Source organism: Thermobia domestica, chromosome 12 (assembly GCF_964235325.1).
Source record: "Thermobia domestica chromosome 12, izTheDome1.hap1.1, whole genome shotgun sequence".
Lineage (NCBI taxonomy): Eukaryota > Metazoa > Arthropoda > Insecta > Zygentoma > Lepismatidae > Thermobia > Thermobia domestica.
This window is the reverse complement of record NC_137465.1, coordinates 167,173,760-167,199,680: the sequence shown is the minus strand read 5'-3', so window position 1 is coordinate 167,199,680 and position 25,921 is coordinate 167,173,760. Positions and strand designations below refer to the sequence as shown.

Sequence of the window (25,921 nt, the reverse complement as noted above, 5' to 3'; positions counted from 1 at the left end):
CATCATATGTGCCTGTACACGTATACAACTCCTTTTAAAATTTACAAGAGTAGATTACGCATGCTTGAAGGACACACATACTGTAAAATTTGTGTGGACATATTTTTTTCAGTCTTATTATTTATTACTTTCTACTGTATATTATATATTGAAAATATTTATCATAAACTGTATATGATCGGGTACGAAAAAAAATGAAATGAAATCTTTGAGTTTTACGTCCCACTGTTATGCCGGTTAGGCTAAACTAGACGGTGATGATGAGTAATGAATGAAATGGTGGAATGAAGAAAGTGGGAGGAAACGGGAGAACCCCGAGAAAATCCACGCACACGGTGTTTGTCCACCACAAAGTTCACTTGGCAGGGGCAGGGATCGAACCCGATATCCCAAGCACCAGAGGTGAACGGGTAACGGTACCACTTAGCCACCGCGGCCCCATGATCGGGTTCGAGTAACCTATTTCAGCAAAATGTAATAGTAGACTAATTTGTTCTTCTATAGTAGAATAGTTAACAAGCGTGCGATTAATATCTGATATGGGTTGAATTAGCGCCCCTCCCCCCAAAGCAAAAAATGAAATTACGAAAGTTTTTCTTAAGTGTTCATTTCGCACTTAAATAACAATAATCAAAAATGGTAGCTGACCTTTTTTTTAGGACTCAATAAATGAAATTTATTGCGGTCTTGTAATACTTCCTACAAGTCTCAAAATACACCGAAGCCTCGTAGCTCTCACATTCTCCGTAATTTCTTCGTCAAACCAACCTCCACTTGAAGCTTTAGTAGTTGATCTTGAAAGGTATCTGCTGGGGTTATTTTTACAATATAGCCTCCTTGCTGGTGTCGAAGGTAAACACAGCTCAATTAATTAATCAATAAATTGACTATTAAGCTATTGTTATACAGTTCTGTAGTAGATTAGGTTCTTCTAAAGAAACACCAGGCTGCCGCATCGTACAACTCAACAATAATGTTGTTGCTGAGTTTGAGTCTAACGTTCCTTTCAGCAGCGAGGCTATATCCCCATCAGGATGCCGCGGTCGGCAAGAGGGATTGCCGCCGTCGACGGTGGCAGGCCGCCGGTAGGCAGCCGGCACCCGTCCGCGGCGGCACGACGATCTACTTGTTCAAAATTGCCGACCTTTTGCCGAGGCGGCAAGCGGTCGAAAATCGTAAAAAATAATGCCCTTTGCCGACTCTTTGCCGACTGTTGCCGACCGCCAGAGTCGGCAAAACAGTCGGAAAGACCTCTTTCCGACCCTCTGCCGACTCCTTATGCCGGCCTCTTTTCGACGGCGGCGCCGGCGCATTTACTGCACCTTTACGGCTGTTTGCCGACTGCTCGGCAAGGCAACTTTCCGACGGCGGCGCCGGCGCATTTAATGCTCATTTCCGGCTGTTTGCCGACTGCTCGGCAAGTCAACTTCTCGACGGCGGCGCCGGCGCATTTAATGCTAATTACCGGCTGTTTGCCGACTGCTCGGCAAGGCAACTTTCCGACGGCGGCGCCGGCGCATTTAATGCTCATTTCCGGCTGTTTCCCGACTGCTCGGCAAGTCAACTGTTCGACGGCGGCGCCGGCGCATTTTATGCGCCTTTCCGGCTGTTTGCCGACTGCTGGAAAGGACCTCTTTTCGACGTCGGCTTCCCGATTCTCCCACTGGCGGCATCCGACTTCTTGCCGCTGTCGAAAAGTGGCCCTTTGCCGACTGGAAATCAACGCTTCAGGAAGGTAAAATTTTCATCAGCTTTTACATTAGTCTTGCCTAAGTCTTCCTCCATGCTATGATTTCTCGACAAGGAGCACCCTTGGAAGTTCTTGAAGTATAATACTTGCATTTTTTTGTGTGTCCCAGTACAAAATTTGTTCTTTTTGCTTTTTTGCAGCACTTTCAGCCAAAAAACAAGAAATTGAATGGGACATGGAAGTATTATATACTTTCAGAACTAGCAATTGTGCCCTTCATGAGAAATCATAGCACGGAGGCAAACTTAGGCAAAGCTACTCTAAAAAGTGGTGAAAATTTGGCCTTCCTGAAGGGTTGATATCCAGTCGGCAAAGGGCTACTTTTCGACTGCGGCAAGAGGTCGAATGCCGCCTGTGGGAGAATTGAGAAGCTGACATCGAAAAGAGGTCCTTTTGAGCAGTCGGCAAACAACCGGAAAGGCGCATAAAATGCGCCAGCGCCGCCGGTGGAAAGTTGCCTTTCCGACCAGTCAACAGACAGCAGAAAAGATGCGTAGCACTGCAATGAAAATCATGGCGGATTCCCACCAGTAATAAAAATGAAATGAAATCTTTAATTTTACGTCCCACAGTTATGCCGGTTAGGCTAAAGGAGACGGTGATGATGAATAATGAATGAAATGGTGGAATGAAGAAAGTGGGAGGAAACGGGAGAACCCCGAGAAAACCCACGCATACGGTGTTTGTCCACCACAATGTTCACTTGGCGGGAGTAGGGTTTGAACCCGAGACCCCTAACACCAGAGGTGAACGCTCTACCACTGAGCCACCGCGCCCCCCCCCCCACCAGTAATATTGCACTCGGTACATACGCAGTACATTTCTACAATTCTCAGTACGATTTAAGTGCTATATAGAGGAAAAGTATCTGGGAATGACTTACAAATGCTTAAAAGCGAACTAAAAATAACAACTGAGCAGCTAATAATGAACGTTAAGAATAATTCAATTAACATGTCTGTGCGCCTAATGTGAAAAACATAACAGTCAGTACATTTTCCCCCCTGAAAGCACATCTTTCACTATCACGACCACTAGGAACAACACTGTTCTATGCAATCAAAATTTGCTAGTTGCAAACGCTTTCTTCGAAAAAAAAAAAAAAAAAAAAAAGCCGCAGCAATCCGTCGGAAATACGGTCTTTTTAGGTTGTCGTTTTCCAATCAACTATTGGAAAAGGATTTTAAACGTCAATGATTTTCTAAATTTTTTTAAAGTACAGGGGTCACACTCCCAATGGAAAATGAGATTTAAATAAAAATTAATGAAGTAAAAATTATAAATAAAAATACTGTAATAAAAGGTATGTGGTGGCGGAGAGATTCAAACCGAGCCTACACGCAAAAAAAAAAAAAAAAAAAAAAGAAAGGTTAAAGTAAACAAGAAAAAGGTGGACAGTAACCATGTTAGTTTGTCAATATATGGAAAACAGAGACGTGTATCCAAGCAGCCAAGCCAAAATGTCTCTGCATTTGTTGTAACTTTAGTATTAAAAAAAAAAAAAAAAAAAAAAAAAAGTGGCCGGAGCGATCACTTGTCTGCTTACACCCATGACTATATTCGTAGAAACCAAACACTGAAATGCACTAAACACAAGTTCTAACGACTAAGCTGTCAGTTCTAACTCTATGCCTTAAATATTTATTTAAATACACTTTAAAAGTGGAAATCATATTAAGATAAAATAACAATTAAGTAGGTAACTAATTGTTCATTTAATTCGTTCCTATATGATTTATACATTAATTGTATACAATGAAACAGAAAAATGTGAGAAAATAATTTATATCGTAAATGAAACAGCCACATGTACAGTATACTCATAGTGCATACCCATTATATAGAGAAAAAAGGTTAATGAAGTCATTTACATAAAAAATGAAGTGTTTTAACATAATACTTTGCAAAGATCCTTTGTTTTAAAGGAATTCTTTAAGATAATAAATGAACGGAAGATCACAATTTTTTCTGGTCTATATTAGCACTAAAAAATCACCAAATTGTATTAACAAAATACAATGCACATCGTATTAACTTATATACATTAGCCTATGTAATGAACCTTATCATCATTTAGAAGTTATATGTAATATACCTTCGGATGTACTACTACTTTTTTTTTAAACAGAAATTTGTAGCATTCCATAACATTGAGTTTTAACACAGATAGCCTTCATACAGTATGTAAAATCAGAAAAAATGAAATGAAATCTTTAAGTTTTACGTCCCACGGTTATGCCGGTTAGGCTAAAGGAGACGGTGATGATGAGAGATGAGTGAAACGGTGGAATGAAGAAAGTGGGAGGAAACGGGAGAACCCCGAGAAAACCCACGAGCACGGTGTTTGTCCACCACAAAGTTCACTTGGCGGGGGCTGGGATCGAACCCGGGACCCCAAGCACCAGAGGTGAACGCTCTACCACTGAGCCACCGCGCCCCCTATGTAAAATCAGAAAAGCAAATATATATGAAGTGATTACAATGTTCAAAAAAGCACTATATTATTCTAAAGAATTCCTGCTATCCATATTTTGTCTTGAATAACTCAGCCATTTTTCTTTTTTAGCCCATTGATATATACGAGGAAATCTTCCTCTGTTTCTTTGAGATTTTAAGGGTTTTACTTTTTATTATTTTTCTTCAGGTCTATTTAAATGTCTCTTACTTTGTGGAAATAAAATTCTGTGTTGTATGTTTTTAATATTCATAAATGACATCTAATTTAAATAATAATATACTTATATATACTAAAAGATCATTTTGACAAAGCAAGGGACATTTAAATAGATATTCAGAAGAAATCAGTAAAATCAGAACATCAAAAAGTTTATTCATTTCAAAGAAAAGGAAGAATACTTCCCCTACAAATCAATGGGATAGAAAAGAAAGGAGGCGATATTACTGAACCTCACCGTTAAGGAGCTTGTACTCTGAGAAATATAATTACACTTTCTCTCTTAACTGATTCCACGCAAAAAAAAAAAAAAAAAAAAAAAGTTAAGAACAATATCAAACAACAGTTGTCTTTATAATTGAAGAAAACTTCAAACCTATGAAATAGTAATGTAGAATTTAAATAGCTCAGAATCAGGATTGTGAGAATATAGAGAGATACAGAAAATTTTACAACACTGCATAGAAAAGATGAAGTAATAATAAAAAAAGAATTTAACGACAAAAACTGGGATAGGGAGACTAAGGTAATATTGGCAAAACAAAAATCAATTTCAAAGCCGTAATTCTCAATATTCGCTTCAAAGGTAAGTGATGACCATAATTCCCGTGTGATTTGAAATAAACCGCATTAAAATGGGAAATGTTTTACAAATGTTATGATTGAATGAAATTCACCCGTTCTAAAAGGAAAAAAAAAAAAAAAAAACTGTAGTCCCACATATATCCTACCACTCTTCACAAATATCTTTAAGGATGTTAGTACATATGATTTTTGTCAATACTCTCCGTTAGTGGCGTAGGGAAGGGGGGCCCAGAGAGGCCGGGCCCCCAAAGAGGTCCGACAATGTAGTTTGATGTTTGTAATTTTTAATATATTTTTATGTTTATATATTTTTTGTTTGGAATTGTTCCATATGTACCTATAACAGCACTTGCCCCACCAAACACACATCCTGGCTACGCTACTGCTCTCTGTGGGTCTTCTTCCATTGCAACACTTCTGTATTTCTTGAGCAACATTTCCCCTTGCTTCCAGAAATAAATGAATTATCTAAAATAGAACAAATATAATGCTTTGTAAAATATACTCTTCAATGTGTACGGTGTTGGCACATCACGTATATTTATTACAATCGAAAATATACTTCATCACACCAAAACCAAACCAAACTACACAGTGTAATAGACCTTGTTGCAATGAACCGGCTTCAACGCTATATGTTAGACGCTATATGTTACAAGAAAACCTGTAAGAGTAATGAAAACTATAGTCACTGATGAAGAATTCAATTACGTCGAAACAGTTAACTTTTACTTAACCTTTTGTCACTCGCGCTGTTGGAAAAAAGCAAACAGGTGAGTAAAAACTAATGATTTTTACGAATGGGGTCGCATTAGCGGAGTCACCCTCACTGCTATTCCTCAAGTGGCTCCTTCCCCTCTTTTACCCTAAAGCTCGCTGACGTGCTGCAATTGTAGTAGCTTCCAGTACAGGTTGAGGAAATAGTTTCGTCTGCGTTTGCTTTTTTCAAACGCGCGAGTAGTTCCGTGATAACACTAGCAAACATATATTTTTATGGAGTTTGAAATTTTCCAACGCGCGATCGTTAATGTGATAATTATTGTTTATGAGTGAAGTTTTGTTTTTCTAAGCAACGTCTCGCTTCTTGAATAGAAGTGAGATAGAGAAGTGGCTTGACAATATTAATGATGAGTCTGATGTTAACTATCGAAAATTAGTGGCTGCTGAAAGTGAGACGGATTTAAGTAATGAAAACGTGACTGAAGGTGATATTGATCATGATAGTGAAGCAGATAAGAACAGTGTAGATGCAGATTCAGATGCAAACGATATGGATGTGAATTACAGTTACAGTGAAAATATTGTTTCATTGGGAAAGACAGGAAAACAAAATGTAAATAGTAACTGGCAGCATCAGCAAAGACAAAGTGTAAAAACATTGTGAAAAAGATGCTAGAACCGAAGTTTACTGCTAAGGGTATCACTGAGTAAACAGTTTTTTTTTTTTCGAAATTTATCGATATAGCCGTGATTGATGAAATTGTAAAATGTACTAACAATTATTTGGATAAATTACGAACAAGTTTCGGCGAAGAACGCACTGCAACTGTACAGCAACTTCAAGAGCAAAATTAATGACTTTATTTCGACGTCTTTATTTGATTGCCAAAAGAAAGGAGCACGTGATGATGTACGATCACTGTGGACATGTGACGGAACAGGAATTCTAATCGTAAGAGCAGCAATGAGTTACACGAGCTTTTTACTGCAACTCAGGGCATTAGATTCGATGATTTCGAAAGCCGATCTCAGAGAAGAGATATTGACAAGCTATAGATATACCACATTGACTTGACACCTAGTTTTCTGTTCCAAGCGTTGCTATCGGCTGAAGGAATTCACTCCCTTTCGCCAAGGCTCTCTCGTTTAGCAACAGCTGAACCCTTATTGGCTCAACGCGTGGATGTGTCGATGGTTTGAACTTTAGTTCGCATTTTTGCCACGGATCAAGACATTTTGACAGCACTATAGCAACAATTCCAAATATCCTAAGTATTTACTCAACAATTGCATGCATTACTTCAAATAAGTTTACTAAATATATTGTTTGTATCTCAAAATGTCAATGTTGGAAAAAAGAAAACGCGCGAGTAGTTATGTTACTAAATTTGGCGCGAGTGACAAAAGGTTAATCTTTATTACAACAGTACGGTCGCCACCCCAAACGAGAATCAGAAAAGAAAAGAAATCCTGCCGTATATCCAATGGTAGGAATTTGAGTTTCTTGAGAAATCTTTGAAACATTACCTTGAAGCTGCAAGTTAAACAATAAATCCCTAAGTCCCTCACCAGACAAAAAGATGTATTAAAATAGAATATTATATTTAGTGAAGATAGCATTATATTACTTTGAAATAGAACTTCGATACGCGTCAGGGTTTTGCGACACTATTCTATTGGCAATTGAGAATTTTGTATTCGGCTGAATACAAAATATTACATCTTAAAATAAAACCTTGTTAATGGAACAAATAAAATGCACATATACTTAAATAAACTACAGGTAAAATCGATCAGGTGGGCAAAAATGATAAAAGTTTCAAAACAAATACATTTTATGTTCTCCTAGGAGTCAATTTGAGTAACATATCTAAAACACAAACCATCTGTAATAAGAATTCAATCGAATGAACATAACTTTGAGAAACGCTATAAAAAAAATCACAAAACTATAACTTTACATTTGTTCGTTTGTCTGCCGAGCTCCTTTATGGCTGAGCGGTTAGTGTACGCGTCTTAGGCGTGGGTGACATGGGTTTGCTTCCCGGAGAGAGCTCACGTGGTTCGGATTCCACCTTAATCAGTAGGTCCCGTCTTATATAGCCTCGCTGCTGAAAGGGACGTTAAACACAAAATCAACTCAACTTTCGGCCTTTTAAGTTAAAATTTTCAGAGTACAAGCACAAGACACTCTAAATTCCCTGTTTAGATTTTGGCGGCATACCAACGTAATATATCAAAATGGCGGCCATTTTGTCAAATGAACGAGTATCTACGCTACGAAGCGCAATTTTCAGTTTTTTAAGTTGAAATTTTGACGGTAGAAGCACAAGATATGCTAAATTTGCTGTGTAGATTTTCTCGGCGGTCCAATGTAAAAAAAAAAATAATAATAATAATCAAAATGGCGGCCATTTTTTCAAAACGGCAGTGAGTAGAAAATTGTTGCAAGTTGTGACAATGACAATATTGAAATATAAATCACATTTTAACACTTTTACCCCAAAGACATTGAAATATTTCGAAAAAAAAAACGATTAAACCCGAAAAAAAACAATTAAACTCGAAAAACACCCGAAAAAATGGGCCCAGGTGGGTTTGGCTTTTTCAAAAAAGCCCGGGTTTTTTCAAACCCTCGTTCATGATGAGCTTTTCTCCTCAAAAAAAGTTTTAATAGTAGTCGCTAATGGTTTTCTACAGATGTTAATGTTAAATTGTTAAATTTTTTCAAACTTCCGATGTCCAAGTTTTTGTACCTACACATCGTGAAACAGTGTCAGGAGAAAGGGTTAACACTCGGAAAATGAAAATGAAATATTTGAGTTTTACGTCCCACGGTTATGCCGGTTAGGCTAAAGGAGACGGTGATGATGAGAGATGAATGAAAATGGTGGAATGAAGAAAGTGGGAGGAAACGGGAGAATCCCTAGAAAACCTACGCACACGGTGTTTGTCCACCACAAAGTTCACTTGACAGGAGCAGGGTTTGAACCAGGAATCCCATGCACCAGAGATGAACGCTCTACCACTGAGCCACCGCGGCCAGCAAAAAATCAAAATAAGACAGTTTGGTGCAGGTGTAGTTTTGGTGCACTACATTTTGGAAGATTTACAGGTAAAATTCAATACTTTCCATGAAAAGACATGTTTATAAGGAACGAATTTCTACAGGTAACTTAATTACATACAATGTAATACAACTGTATCTTACGTTTACTAATGTTAAACCATTACAAGTGCTTTACGACGAATAAAACAAATGAGTGCATATAAAAAATGGCTCTATTAGATGTTATTTTCCACGGGCGGCTTATTTCTGCACCGTGTACACCGGCATCATATTTCTGCACAGCGTGCAGAACCTGTATTTTGTTTACAAGTGGAGAGTTACTAGTATGAAACAACAACAAGTGATGTTGAAACTTGTATTATTCTCAAAACGCACTTCCTTCCACTACCCTCACTTCTCCGCATACACACTATTGCAGACGTGCCTGCTCCCTTCGGACGTATTCCCGCGCAGGCCCACCAGCTTCGCCCTATCTGACTCGGTTCGATAGCATTCGTGCTATTTAGTGGCCACCCAGCACAGATTGTTTTGTGCTTTTTTGCGCTGTTTTTATGCTAGACATCTGGAAGCCTTATTTATACGCAAATCGTAAAAGAATTATAATTTTTCAACAATTACTTCTAGAGGTCCCCTTGAATTTTATTTATGCCAAGTAAAATATATTCCGCCCATTTGAAACCGACTAGGGGACAATAAAAAAGAAACTGGTGAAAGAATTATAATTTTTCATTTTTATTTTTTTTTAGTATTGCGCCACAAGTAAACCTGTACACAAGAGCGTTTAACCACTACCTCATTTCTCCTGTTTTTTTTTTTTTTAATTGGAAGTTTTCGCTCACATGTGAAACAAGTCCTGCAGTATATAATCTAGTGGATCTTAGGTTACTAAAGATACACTAAATACTAGAGAATACTAATGGAACACAAACCTTGTCATGGCACAAGCATTATGAGAAATTGTCCACGTCTCTCTAAGATAATTTAGCACCAGGTGCTAGTTGGCCACTAAAGAGCACGAATTCTATATAACTGAGTCAGAGCAGGGCAACGCTGATGGGCCCGCGTGGTAGCGCGGGGGGGTGTCCGAAGGGAACAAGTGCGTCAGCGACGGTGGGTATACGCGTAAGCGAGGGTAGTGAAAACATATGGGCTTTGGTAATCATACATTTTTCAATATCACTTTTTATGGTTTCATACTAGTAACGCTTCAGTTGTAAACATAAAATACAGCTTTCGTACACTGTGCAGAAATACATTGGCGTTGAGTTAGAAGACACTTATCTTAAAAACTAAGACATGTAAACTTTTGCAATTTCAAGAAGAAAATAATATACTACAGTTTCTTAACTGTCCCTCGTTTTGTAAATAAAAATTAAGTGAAACCTTTAAGTTTTTTGTCCAACGGTTATGCCGGTTAGGCTAAAGAAGACGGTGATGATGAGTAATGAATGAAATGGTGGAATGGAGAAAGTGTAAATAAACGGGAGAACCCCGAGGAAACCCACGCAGACTGTGTTTGTTTATCACAAAGTTCACATGGCGATGGCTGGGATCGAACCCGGAACCCAAGTACCAGAGGTGAACGTTCTACCACTGAGCCAGCGCGGACCCTACAATTGTAAGCGAGTTCTTGATATACCGGTAACTCTTTACTTTGGGCAAGGCAATGATATCCTGTCAGTACATAGTATTGCCGAACGAGCGTTAGCGAGTGAAGGCGGGTTAGAGCCCCGCAGGGCACTTTGTTTTCTGTCTTTCCTTCTTGGGAACTGTAACTATAATTGCGGGAACCAGTTCAGATGACTTGGTTATTGTCACTGCCTTGCCTAAAGTAATGACTTGCCGATATACCTTAGGGGGTTCGTGAAGGTAAGCAGCAAGGCAACAAATAGAATCGAAGTTAATACACAGGTTGGGCTAGATAGTACCATTTAAATTACTTTCTTTGATACCCGCCCCCCAAAAATTTTATATGCCAGAGACGCCAGTGCGCGGGAACATACTATAACCGAATCTTTTTCATGCGCAGCAAAAATTAACATATGTAACACAACATATAAAATTCATGACAATTTGAAATGTATATGCATAATATTAAATTAACTCACCCCATGTATATGCATAATAAGTGCAATAATATATGCAAATGTATATGAATAATATTAAATTAACTCACCACTCTCTCACTTCATGTTTTCGTGGTATTTGCTTAACCAGCAACTGCGTACAGTTCCAATGAATGAATATTTTTATGATAAACATTATTTTCCCAATTTGTAAACTTATCTCAACGAATTTTTTTTTGAAGGACTTTACCCACACTGCATCACAATGTGACAAATGAAGAACGCGAACCGAACATACAGGCAGCGCAACCAGACTACGATTTCTGCAATCAGGCTCTTCAGCGGCAAAGGCGGCTCGGCGCCTGTCCGAGCATCTTTTCAAGGTCGGTCCATCCGCTGTTTGCCGACCTTCTTTCGGCTCCTTTACTTGTCGGCACGCCGCCAACGTTTCGGCGTCTTTCCGACAATATTTGCCGCGGTCGCCGTCCGCTGTTTGCCGTCTCCTTGCAAAATGTTTGTCAAGGATCCTCTCGTACTTGTAATTTATTTTAAGTATTTACTTCTCGTATACCCTTTGCGTGCAGTCCCTTTACTACATTTCTCTCTCGTATACCCTTTACTACATTTCTTTTCATGCATTTACCTTTTTCGTGGTCGGCACGCCGTCAACGTTTCGACGTCTTTACAACCATCCTTTGACGCTGTCGTTCCGTTCGCTGTATGCCGACTTTCTGTCGACTCCGTTTTCACAAGACATATTTTATGGAATTAGTGCCCACCCACAAGAAAAACCTTCGGACAGTTTCAATTTTTACTTCATCATTAAAGAAGATACAGGCTCTATTCATTTTCCAAAATTCGACTCTTTGCCGCTGGTACGCGTTATTGCAACTTTCGCCGACGTCGTGCCGACGTCGCTTTTCAAGAAATTGCCGGCGGTCTCTTTTTGCAGTCGTCGTCCGACTGTCTGCCGACTGTTTCGAGAAAGCTTTATACGAGGGAAATATAAGCCCTAATTCGTATTTTAAAGCAACAAATTACCTTCTAACTCTCTTTGTTTTCTATTGGTGAACGAATCTCTTTTTGCTCGTCGCGGTCGAAAATCGAGCGGAAAGACGCCGGTGTCCGGCGCCGGCAATCCGACAGCGGCATCTGGTCGGCATGCACAAATTGTCCGACTATAGGCGACAGGATCCTGATGGGGATGAGACGGGACCTACTGATTAACGTGGAATCCGAACCACATGAGCTTCCGCCGGGAATCGAACCCGTATCCCCCACGCCAAACGCGAGTAAGCTACCACGTAGCCACGGAGCTCAAGTCCTTAATAAAAAGCCCCTTTATCTTGAGACTAAAACACGCATGCTCTCTCCCTCTCTCTCTCTCTCTCTCTCTTTCACTCTGAGAAAATGAGAAAAGCATGTAGCTTTGTCATAAACGCGACTTAAATTTTGTTCTTTCAACAATACAATCTGTTCATTGTTGTCTACAATATACGCAGGATATGGTAGTGGAAGTGAAAAATGGATATGGTAGGTTTTGACACTAGACTCCTCATATATAATGCGTGTTTTATATAATCATAATCATATATATTAATCATAGCTTAATACAACTGTGGCAGAATCAACAGTAATGTGTTGACTAACAACCCATCATAAAACTAGTTTATTAGGTTGTGGTCTTTTCTGGTCCTTTAAGCATAAAGTTTAATCTTTGTTTGTTTGTTTATTAAAGCTTTAAGTCCCTTTTAAGCACTGAAGCTATATGAAATGATTTTTTTTTTAGTTTAATGTCCGACAGTTGAAGCTATATGAGACGTGGGCCTAACTTTTAAGGGTGAAATCCGAATCTCAAGTAATGAGCACAATGTTTTCCCACCGGGAATTGAACCCCAAGAGAGATCGCACTAGCCACTAGACCCAATGACGTGGGATAGGAAACTAAACTCAATGCCAAGGTAATCATAAGTGTTAAATCCAACTTAAATTTATGCTTTACGGAAGAAGAATGTTACCATGTGTCAACATATATGCAGGCATATCGGTATTTTAAGCATAAAAATTTCCATTCGTATACATTTTCCGAAACTAAATTATTTGTCCGCATGTTCCAAGTTCATGCGTATTGTCAGCTCAATTTTAGATATTTCACATATGAAGGTATGTTTGGCTATTTTTATTCAAACAAGGAATCCTAATATATCAATAGACTATGTCAACTTGATGTTGTATAAATACTCTTCTTTACTTATTTTTCACTTATTTACTTATTATTCACAATGTTGTAAAAGCAATCTTGCTCGTTCGTGACTATATTGTTCTGACAGTGACAGGTCTAGCCCGGGGCCGTGGGCCCTAGGCCCCCCAGTTTTTTGAGTGACAAAAATTAGTTAAGCTATTATTTATATATTTTTTAAAGTTTATAGTAAACTCATGACATACTGATCATAGTCTGGGTTCTGGCTGCGCCCCCCCCCCCCCAGTTTTTACCTTCTAGATCTGTCCCTGTGCTCTGATCGCTTGTTTAGCTGAAAATCCATGTCGAACGTAACTCGGTGCTAAAAGGGATGCTAAATTCCAAATCTACCAACCAATAAAAAAATAAAACATATCATTCTTGTGTCGAAAGTTAATATTTATATAACGAATTAACCGAATGGAAGTGTGTCCGCATATTGACATGGTTACAAAACTATTGGTATAGAGTTCTATTGATTTCCTGTAGTTGAGTATGTAATTTCAAAGAAAATCCAGCTACACACTATCATACTCTCCACCAACAATACAGTACAAGCGTATGTATAAAGCTGAATGTAATCTTGCATGGTTTTCCGCTTGTAGATAACTGAAACTAAGAGACCATAGGCTAATTAGAACAGGGATGCAAATAAGCACTCGCCCACTCGCCCGGGGCGAGTGGTTCATCGGTGCGGGCGAGTATTTTATAACATACTTGGTACGTAAATCATTTCTATTGTGGGATGTGGGTATAACAAAATACTTTGGTTTGAGTAATATTTACCTGTACCTTGGGCAGAAAGTACTCATACATGTGCACTATACTTAGTAGAATGTTCATTTCATATTAACAAAAGAAGAATGTTTTTAATATATGTAAGTGATTATTATGGGATAGTTGTTGATATGGACATGTTTTATGGTTACCTAGTCAGTGAGTTTGTGTACTCAACAGTTTTAAGAAAAGGATATTATAAGTTATATCAAATAATAAACCAGTTTAGCACCGTTTATAGACGTTGTCATTTTTATTAAAAAGGTGAGATTAATGATATTTAAATATCGAAGCTAATATTTTCATGCCAAAGAAATACTACCACTTCGGATTTTTACCTCAGCAAACGAACCAGGTTTACGATTATCTTTTTGATAAGTCGTTGTAAAAATTTTGGTTTACCTCACCCGGGACTTTGTAAATTCAATTCCCGAAGAAGAGTAAGGTTGAATTTACTTTTATACTACAGTTAATGAATACGAACTTAACCATATTGCGAAGTGGTAAAGTAATTATAAGAAAAATGGACAACGAAACAATGCAGCAGGAATCAAATACTAGTGACAAAGGTGAAACTAGTGTAACACCAGGATTGACATCGGAGGATCGAATCTTGTTAGCTTTACAGCGACAAATGATGCAGATGTCTACCGAGATAAAGCAGACCATGGAACAGAAGTTCAACGAATCTAACACGACCATGGAACAGAAGTTCAACGAAGCTAACAAACAAAATGAAGAATTAAGTAGACGAATGGAACAGAAGTTTGACGAAGCTAACAAGACCATGGAACAGAAGTTCAACGAATCTAACAAGACCATGGAACAGAAGTTCAACGAATCTAACAAGACCATGGAACAGAAGATAGAACTGAGGTTTGACGAAGCTAACAAGCAATATGAAGAATTAAGTAGACGGATAGAACGGATAGAACAGAAATCAGATGAAACGAAACAGACAATTGTCCAGGTGGTGAACGACATATCCTCACAGTTCGAGGAAAAGTTAAAAAGGATATCCGATGATTGTCAAGAAAAGCACAATCACCAAAACCAAGAAATTAGTGCTGTAAAAAAAGATTTAGAAGTAATAGAATCTTCCATTAAACAGCAAAAGATCCAGGTCAGCAACAATTCTAATAACATACGTGTAAATACACAGTTGTTAGCTACTATTCAGGAAGAGATTAGAACGTTACAGGCTAAAGACAACATTTACCGTAATAACTTGGGTAGTGATCGCTTTGAGTTGCCCCACTCACCAGAGATGAACTCGCCTTCGCCGGGATCTGATGAGGATATTATACTAGAAGAAAGTTGTCCGAAGAGTACTGATGAGCGAAACGTAGATGGTGCGACGACACAGCACGTCATGGATAGGAACTATCACTCAACAAGAACAAGGAATGAGAAAAAGAAGGTAAAATTAAGTGTTAAGATGAGTGAAATTCGAGCTATGAGCAAATTCAGTGGTAAGTGTAATGAGAATGCTACTTCTTTCTTAGAGAAATTCCAAGACGAATGCAATATAATGTGTATAGATCGATTACAATATATGAAATTAATACCCCATGTATTACTCCCACCTTGTTCCTTATGGTTTAAAGCAATACGTGATCACATTAATACATATGAGGAATTCAAAGCGGCATTGATCGCAAATTATGAAAATGACTTTTTGCTGGCAAATAGAGATGCCACCCTTAGAAATCAACACTTCAATCCTCGATTGCACAAATCTGTTGTAGAGTTTGTTGTAAATGTCTACAACGAATTAAAGGTCGTTAATCCTTTGCAATCGGAATCGAGAATAATAGCATCGATTCGAAATTTGCTTCCATTTAAATTGCAACAGATCTTATTTTCCACACAGTGTATGAGTTTCAGCCATTTATTGATGCTTGTCCAATGCTACGAAACTCAATACCATGCCATGAATCCACAATCAGGAATGGGTAAAAATAAGAATAATTCAGATCATTTGGTGCCAGTTCGGAATTTAGATATCCGAAGTGTGAATGATATGAAACCTAACCTAAGCCGAGTATACTCTAGCAATCCAAATGAGCAAAATAGACAAGGTTATGTAGGGAATTCGCCTAACCTAATTAATCGTAGCAATTCATATGTTAGACCATATAGTCAAAATAGGTTTAAAAATAGACGTAATGTATGGCGAAATTCCAGAAATGCAGAGAACTACGTGGATAGACGTAATTGGAGATCAAGAGATGGCACTTCATATCAAAATCAAAATCACGATGAAAGACATGTACAACATAATGTAGAACCTAATCATGATTGTGCGGTACAATGCACTTTATTAGATTCATATGCAAGTACGAATGTAACATGATTACCGTCAATGAAATTAGGTTAAACCCATATTAGTTATAGATTCTTGTGAATTTTCATTTTAAAGTTTATGTGTTAATATCAATAATGAAAACGATTCTTAAAAATACTTGAAATGCTTAAATAGAGTTTTAAGTAGACTGGAAAATTGATTTTCAAATGATTTTTATTCTTTCTTGTTAATGTGAAGAATCATAATTCGATTCATAAATGATTAAAAGCAAAGATTATTTATATTAGATTGATTTGTGTTGAAAACTTAATTGTCAAAGATTATGTTAAGTAGAAGATCTATTCTATAAAACTAATTATTCAACGACTACCTTGAATGAAATTCTTCTTTATTATAACATCTTAGTGCTACGATGTATACCTTTAAATACAACATCTAACTTATTTATTATATAATGCGCTCGAACTATTTGTAACCCACGTTTGTCCTTTACGATTTTTGAAATCGCACCCGTCGACGACTAATTAAATGAGCGACGATATTTTTAATAAGAAGATATATTAATAATATAGTGAATAATAATGAAACAAATATAATTAATGTAATTAAAGATAAATATTGATGAAATGAAAGATTTGTTATGAATGTATTTATATATATGTATATGTGAAATGTAATGAATAGATACACAAGGTGCGATCAAAATATGATGGACATATGTAATGTGAGAACACTAATGTAAACGGACCAGTGGTTCTTGAAGATAAAAGCCAAGCCAACTCATGACTTTTATATTCAGTCCCTTTGTCGAGCGACATTTTTATATAACAAAATACTTTGGTTTGAGTAATATTTACCTGTACCTTGGGCAGAAAGTACTCATACATGTGCACTATACTTAGTAGAATGTTCATTTCATATTAACAAAAGAAGAATGTTTTTAATATATGTAAGTGATTATTATGGGATAGTTGTTGATATGGACATGTTTTATGGTTACCTAGTCAGTGAGTTTGTGTACTCAACAGTTTTAAGAAAAGGATATAAGTTATATCAAATAATAAACCAGTTTAGCACCGTTTATAGACGTTGTCATTTTTATTAAAAAGGTGAGATTAATGATATTTAAATATCGAAGCTAATATTTTCATGCCAAAGAAATACTACCACTTCGGATTTTTACCTCAGCAAACGAACCAGGTTTACGATTATCTTTTTGATAAGTCGTTGTATGGGCTAGAAGCTTTTTCCTTGGACGAGTAAAATTGTGTTGCTTATTTGCATCCCTGAATTAGAATCTATACCGTTGTCATGGCATATTTCTAGATAATTGTAAGAAAAATAATATAGACTATTTAGAACTAAAATTAGAATCTGCGCATCTGGCTTGCCACATCTTGGTTTAGCATACGTTTAAGTAAACATAAAGAAGAGGCCTTACAATATTTTGAATTTTTATGCAGACGCTTCTTTCTTCCGGACAATGCCAAGTACTTAAAACTAGTTAATGCAATACGAAGAACTAGAACATGCATAGTAGAAATTTATTGTGGTAATTCTTCAGAAACAAGCAAAATTTAGCACTCAACTATTAATCATTTCTTAACTAAGATGTCAGCTTTTATTGTATATTCCTTTTTTCCTTACAAAATATCTTTCAGAAGTTTGCATGCAGTTAGGACATTATTTTTGCATCTTCCTACAGCAGTATTTTCACATGCACACCCATTTCCTACGGCGAACTATCATGGAATGTTCTTCCTGAAGTGGACTCTAACAAAATTCTTTATTCATAACAGAACTTTCCTCATTCCTAGTGCTATCAATCATGTAGTATTTCTTTTTATAGTCATTTGTGCGTGTTTTTCTCTTCTTTCTATCTGCTGTTCGTTACTTTGTAACGGATCTAACCAGCCGTAGTCTTTTATGTTTTAAAGCATTATTTGTCTACTGGAAGAATCAAGGGAAAAGATATTATGCATTCATTCCCACATTGATGATTTCAGATTTTCTTTCTAGGTGAATTTCTAGACACTGGGGATGAAAAGTAATAGTACGAAAATACTAAAAATCCATATGGTCCTGGGGGAATTTCGTAGTTCCAGGATGAAAATTTCCAACTGGGTCACCCGCTAAAATGAACACTACCTTTCCGAACCAGAAATAACCTTTTCGCTTAAAGTCGGGCTTGCTATACTCAACGATACTTAGTAGCTTGATCTCGTATTCAATAATTTATTTATGCTCGGGGCTCGTTATCCTGAGTGAGGCCCACGCTCGTTAGTGCACGCGCCCAGTAGCCTCATTGAGGCTCACGTCCGTCATGCACTTACAAGATTCGTACATAGCGACTAGATTCGTACAAGATTGGAAATAGCGTTCATTTACTGGTCTCGAGACTAGTTGAGCCCGAGAGCTGGGCTCGTGAGTTTGGACCCTGGAAACATGGAATTGAGAGGCTTGACTATTAATAAAGAAAAAGTCGCCTCACGGGTAAAGGATATTGGCCATGAAAAGATTTCATGGTTGCATAACACAGAATTATTATTGTAATAATATATAATTTGATTTAATTTTATTTTCGGTTTAACATCTCTTTCAGTAGCAAGTCTATGTAAGACGTGAACCTACACCTTTATTTCTAATCCGAACCACATGAGCTCCAGCTGGAAATCGAACCCGGTTTCCCACAACACAGGCTGCAGTAACATACGAATAATTAGTATTATGATTTTATCCTTGTGACCAAAAGCTTTTTAAATAGAGGATACAATTTGTTAATGGAGGTGGTTCAACCATGACCCTGATTAGATGTTGTTTCCTAAATAGGAAATGCCTTTAGTATTGAGGCTATTATCGTAAAGATAATTTGGGTTTATTAATGGGTTGACTAGCGGTCGTGTGTCCCAGATTATTGTGCATGCATCAATCATAGTCGTAGCTCAATATGATCCAAAATAAAGTAATGATTATGGCGTTTAACAAATCTAAGTATTGTGTATCAAGTTAGGCTTAAAATGTGAATTAGTTTGGCATCCGGCACCTGATGCGTTTAGTGCACAAGGGAATCAAGTCTAATTCTCAAAATTGTGAGAAAACGAGAGACAAGGTATTACGTTACGCTTAAGTGCACAGAAAAGTTTATTTTCTACTTTGTAAAAGTTATTTACATCATATAGAAATGAATCTTTTAAGCATTGATCAGATAGAGATCTTAGAGACGAGATATGTCTAAAATGACCAAATATGGACTTGATTCCCTTGTGCACTTAATGTGTCATATTTAGTATTGGTACATGGCTTAGTCAATTGTTGGATCTTAGGTTATGGAAAACCATCGCACGTATTATTTTAAACCTTACTACAACCATCACAGTTTCTGTCATTGCTTTTCTAAATCTCGCTAGCTAAGAAGCTTCCTCACTCCACTCCAATCAATTTCATGTAAGAATATACTTCTTTAATTGTTTCCCTTTTTTAATATTATACTCCCCCTTTCTAATTTAGCAACTCCTGTACTTTTTGGACATCTCTCATTGGTTATTACTTTATGCTACTAGCATCGGATGTGCTACCAAGATATTACTTTGTGTTAGGAGATAAATATTTCGGACCTTATGCAGAGTCGTTCTGATGCTTGATTAATGCCATACTAAAGAGTTCGACTAACATATGTTTCCTGCAATAGTCAGACCTTTAGTATGATGCTAATCATACGTCAAAACGACTGCATAAGGCCCCTCGTTTCTTGGAATTCCAAAGTATTTAAAAATTATTTGACATGGAGCTTTCGGTTGGTTGATTGGAGTTTTCAACACCAAAGCTATATGAGACGTGAACTTACAGTTTAAGATGAAATCCGAATTACTGTAATACATTCAACTTTTAAGGTTTTCCTACCGGGAATCGAATCCTGACTTCGTGTATCAAACGCGCACTTGGTAGCCACTAAACCAAAGAGAAACGCTCAAATTGTCAGACTTTCCCAGTCTCCTGAACATTGATCATTACTTCATGCTATTAGTATGAGAAGCTGTTCCTTTGCATTAGGAGATAAATATTTCGTTTCAGAGGCTTTTCTCGATTTTTTAAAACAACTACTTCAGGCGTATAGAAGTCACGCTGGAGTTCAGATGTGTGAAAATTATTTACGAGCGAGCTTTCGATGATATACCCAGCTGACAATCTTCATTTTCTGAACTTACTTCATGCTACGCGTACTAGCACAAGACATTGTTTCTTAGCATTACAAGATAGATTTCTTTTATATCGATATTACTTTACATTTACCTCATATTTATACAAATCTATGCTACAATTCAGACCTGGTTGAAAATTGTTTACTGTAAACATTTCCGCTATTTCTTGAGTCACAATTACCAACATTTTTTGACTCTCTACTAAACACTAATCATTATTTTATGGTCTTAGCAAAATATGTTCCTTTGGGCTGATTGGTGGTGACGGTCAGATTTCCTTTCTTTTATGAGAGAGAGTATTTTTTTTTTTTTTTTATGAAAGAGTTCGTAAAGAGAGAAATAGGTGGTCTTAGAAGCGCTTATCTTCAATACATCTATCATGTTGATAGTGTTTAGTTCACATTTCAGATAAAGAGATTATACAGCAGTATCTATGCACAGAGGCTAGAATTGCTTCTCAAGACTTTAAAGTAAATTTATTTCAGTTATACCTTTCTTGCAGTTTTGCGTGTACCTTGAGTTGACTATTCTTAGCTTAGATAACGTAACCTTCGTCATTGTACTCAATTCAAGAAAGCATTATAGTATGCAGGAGTGAATTTTGACACCAGGAAGAATTAATTAGCATTATAACTTTGATCTAATGTCATATAAGTTTTACTGTATTTAACTACGCATTAATAAATTAGATAAAACATTTATAATTTCTAAAAAGCATGCACTTGACCTACTTCCTAAGACAAAGCTTCTGCTGCATGCTGTTCTGGTCGAAAATTAAAAATGGTTAAAATTCTGGCAAATCACAATATAACAATACAACTCGCACATTGACCTGCACACGATTGTGAATATTTGAAATTTCCCATTGAACGAAAGGGTAATGATTTGACTGGATAGCTTTGAAGTGATCTCATAAACCAGCCCAATCATATCGCGCGAGTTGGATCAAGCTTAGTCTTGTAGGCTTTAGTAAAAATTCAGCAATGAGATACACATAGCACATTTCCAGGTGCTGCGGGTGATCTTTCAATGCTTTATAAACTATTTTCAGAAGATAAATTATTGATTTTATGCAGAATAACATAGAAAGGGAAGAAGAAAACAGAATTTTTTTTTGTTCTCTAACAGAACATTCATTTCTCTATGTAAAAGTAAAAATAATCAGTGAATACATTGATGTGTGAAACTTTATTTTATAAAGTTTGTGTTACCGTATGTTTGCAAGTACATATGTGCAGAATCGTAACAAACGTCTGTTGAATTGTCGGCTGGCAGAAACGCAAGTGTACAGACTCATTAAATGATTGGCTCTGCAGAATTTTCCTCTTATTTTATAATACTTTTTCCCTTGTATATAAAACCAAATTAGTCTTTGGATTATAACGAGCATGCTTGTTCTTTTATCATATTATTGAATCACTGCAAAATGATATGCCTGTATTGGCCATGAAATTTTGCGAATGTTAATTAATCAAAGTGTTTTCTTCAAAGCTTTAATGTGAATTCTGAAATTTTATGCCTGAAAATTCCTATCTTTAACTCTTAAATGACATTTAACACTTTTCATTAACCAGAAAGAAGTAATTTAAGTTCTTCATGTTGCTCCACTGTGTTTGAATAACTATTATTTTGTTACTAAGAAATATATTCCGTTTGTGAGAGCTTAAGCTTCTCTAGAGGGATTAATAACGCTCGTGTCCTCTGATTTTAATCACCTTCGGTGAAACAAGAATGTTAAGACCCTTAGACTAAACAGCAAGCCGTGCAATGGAAGTGGTTCGATTCTCACAGACCGAGAAAAAGATGTATGCCAATTTCAAAATTTAAGACAGGCAATGTTGCTTGTGTTCTTTGACACTCATGGAATTGTAATGTTTGAGTGGATGTGAAAATATTACTTCATGGAACATCTTCCTATAATATGTAACTTATTTATGATTTCCTTTTGTTACATATATTTCCCCACAGCTCGAGTAAGTCAACACGATTCGGTACTTTAATTTATACACTTAATTGCAAAAAACTAACAATTGCATACCTTGGAAATTAGGCTCGTCAAATATATAGAACAACTAACTTCTATTCTCAAAATCCATGAATAATAATCTTTCTGTTGTCATAGCAACACGAAACAAACAATTATCTCTAGTTGTAGCCACTGCCATTACATGAACATCAATCTGTCTCAACATATATTCTACATTTTTCTTCTTCATCATCATAACACATTGTGCACTTTTAAGCTCCGTTGAACAAAATAGCTACAATTAGAAATGGAAGTAATTTATAGATCAGATATACAATATCGTTGTATATATGGATTCCGACGAAAACTTCTTAAATTGATTACAATTGAAGAAAGAATCCTACTCCGTTACATATCTTACATACGTGGTTACCTTACATTCAGAATAGCCCTCACAAATATAAATTATAATACATTCATTCATATATATATATATATATATATATATATATATATATAGAGAGAGAGAGAGAGAGAGAGAGAGAGAGAGAGAGAGAGGGAGACAGAGATAGATAGATAGATAGATAGATAGATAGATAGATAGATAGATAGATAGATAGATAGATAGATAGATAGATAGATAGATAGATAGATAGATAGATAAATTTCATTTTATTTCAATCGTTTTGTTCGACGAAGAGGACTTATTCAAAATGCGATCCTTTTGCTGATTATTTATGTCCTAAAATAGACTCTTTAATTCAATATTGTCGGAGCTCATAGACAAATTAAAGTATATTGAAATGTTACATAAATTATTTCTTCTATTTGGGCATATTTAAGATAATTATAAAAGATTTTGAAAACACAATATTGATAAGTGAAGCGACTTACAAAGAAATCATAACAATAATCAAAGTGAAACAAAATAAGACTTGATTAATATAACGGAATAATACAAATAAAGATATTATTATTTAAAAACTAGCAAAGTTTATGCGGGTTAGAATACAGTATAACATGTTTTATTTATTAAGGCACAGTTAGCATAACTTCATTAGCAATATTCGTATTCATTTACATTAAGAACATTATTTATACTATCTGTATTGAATTCAAACAAAGTACGAATGACAAATGAAATCATTAGGATATTAAAAGTGAAATAAAACAAAAATCAATTGAATATGTTTTCTCAGGCCCCACAACATTAGCTTATTTATATTACCAAACAATTCGGTTAAGTTACATTGCACGCCATAATCTTGTATACAATTCTGCCTATTATTTGCTTCCAGGGTACCTTGGTTTCTATTCTGAGAATTTCTGCCACCTATGAAATTGTTACGAATCCATTTCGAGAAACATTAGACGTACTGCTTACCTGATTTCTAAATGTACGATTACTATTTCTATTTCTTCAGAAATTGGGTTCGGTTCTATTACCGGTATAATTGAATCTGCCATTACTTCTTACATTAGGACTATATTCTTCACGCACATTGATATTTCGGATTGAAATATGATTGGCTTGGTTTCGGTTGTTATTAATTATTAGCTGCAGCGGGGCGGAAGATATGACAGGTCTTTGGTGCTGGTGTCGTAACTACGCGGACAGTGCAGCGGAGGTTTAACAAGCTTAAGGGCGGTAACGGAACACTCAAGACGCACCACGTGCTGGAAGACCAACATATGTCCAAAATGAAGATCTTCAGACAGAAATTGACTCGAACAGTGGTCAGACATGTGAGGAACTGGGGCTAGAATTCAGTGCGATTGGAGAAACAATTCGGCAGCATCTTCATTTACTTGGGAAGCACTACAAGTTGAGTCGATGGGTCCAACAGATACCTGTGTTTCTTTGCTGCCTCGTCTGACGAAAGAGCCAGAGTCTTGACATGTAATGAGAAGTGGGTCCTGTACGAAGCTTCAGCGTCGTCATCATTGGCTAGCATCCCATGAACCGGTTCCAAAATAACCGAAACCAGCACTGCACGAGAGGAAGGTCTTGCTGTGTGTTTGGCGAACTGTTCGCGGCATCGTGCATCGGGAACTGCTACCAGCTGGTCAGAGCATCAATGCAACTGTGTACTGTCAGCAGTTGAGTCGTGTTCAAGAAAAACTCAAAACTCTGGACCCAGCACTTCTAAATAGCAAAAGGATCGTCCTGTTACAGGACAACGCTAAGCTCCAAGTGGCTAGGATGATCCAGGACACCATTCTACTCTTTGTATTGGAAACGCTATTGTATCCACCATCTCCCCGGACATTGCACCATCCCATTATCACCTATTCACTCCTTGGACAATCACCTGAGGGGACGCCAATTCAAATCCCTAGTAGAGGTGAAAATTATACTTGATACCTTCTTCACTTCACGACCCACCAAGTTCAACCGCGATGAAGTCCATGGCTTTCCAGAACGTTGGCAGAAGGTCGTTGATGCTGATGGGGACTATTTTTGATTTTCCAAATACGCCTTAGGTGACAGAGACCCTATCGATGTTGGAAGGTGATGGGTGAAAAAGCGACAGAACTTTCTTGGTTACCTTTATAGCATCGATTCCATTGCGGATGAACAAAGTTGCGATCGTTCGCACTCTCATGTTTTCTTCCTTCTTTACGATTCGGAGTTCGGTGTCAGTGAAGCCACTATAATTCATTTTCACATTTTGGAAAATGTGCAATTGCATTAGCATTCGTTTGCAGATAAGTTCCTACGATAGTGGAGTAATCACGAGGTGATTTTGATAATAAGAAGAAGTGATTAAGAAATAATTATTTGTGGCCGTGGGAACCATTTTGTCTTGCTTGACCTCCAGTTGATTGGAGAGGTAATAACGTCTTTTCTCAGTACTGAGACTATCACCATGAAGTTTATAGTTTCACGAGCCGAAATACCAGCGCTTTTTACAGGAGGAATAATTTTATAGAAAAAATTGAAAGATATGTTTAAACCTTCTTCCTTCCTTAGGATGCATACTTGAATCCAAAGGAATTTATAAAACTCCAACTCAATCTAAGAGCTATGTTCAAATATTATTTTGAAGTAATGTAGCCGTTATTCTTCGCAGAAATGTAAACCCACTTCCGCCCCTCCTTACGATATGCATTTCCATCAAAGTCTAATGATAAAAACCCAGGTAAACCTAAATGCTAACTATGTTCAAAATTGCATTTGAAAACGGTTTAGCGATTTCTAACACTACCGTCATTTAATTATTACAAAATCTGAAACTTTGATACCACTCAATACTTACCGTTACTACATTTAAATTAATGATTGTTTTTAACCAAGAATATACTAAGATGTATGCACAATTATTTACGAGGTACAAAAGGATATCATAAAGTTCGTGCAATCACCTAGAAGAAATCCACTCTGGAGAACTCTGACACCATGATGGTATCAGTCTTTCTCTACGTAGTCACCGTTCATAGCTACACATTTTGCTAGCGGTTCTTCATTTTCCATAAGCTGTCTGCAGTTTGGCTTTGAAATCACATTTTAATCTCAGAAATGATGTCATCCTTACTGTCAAAAATGGCGTCCTCTCAATGGACGCT

At 36.9% G+C, this 25,921-nt stretch overlaps 1 protein-coding gene across 1 annotated transcript in view; it reads left to right on the top strand.

Annotated features, from left to right (window-relative positions):
• LOC145666817 (uncharacterized) overlaps nucleotides 1-25,921 on the top strand; it is a 95,457-nt gene that overhangs the window by 1,641 nt on the left and 67,895 nt on the right. The gene's annotated exons all lie outside the window — the stretch shown is intronic.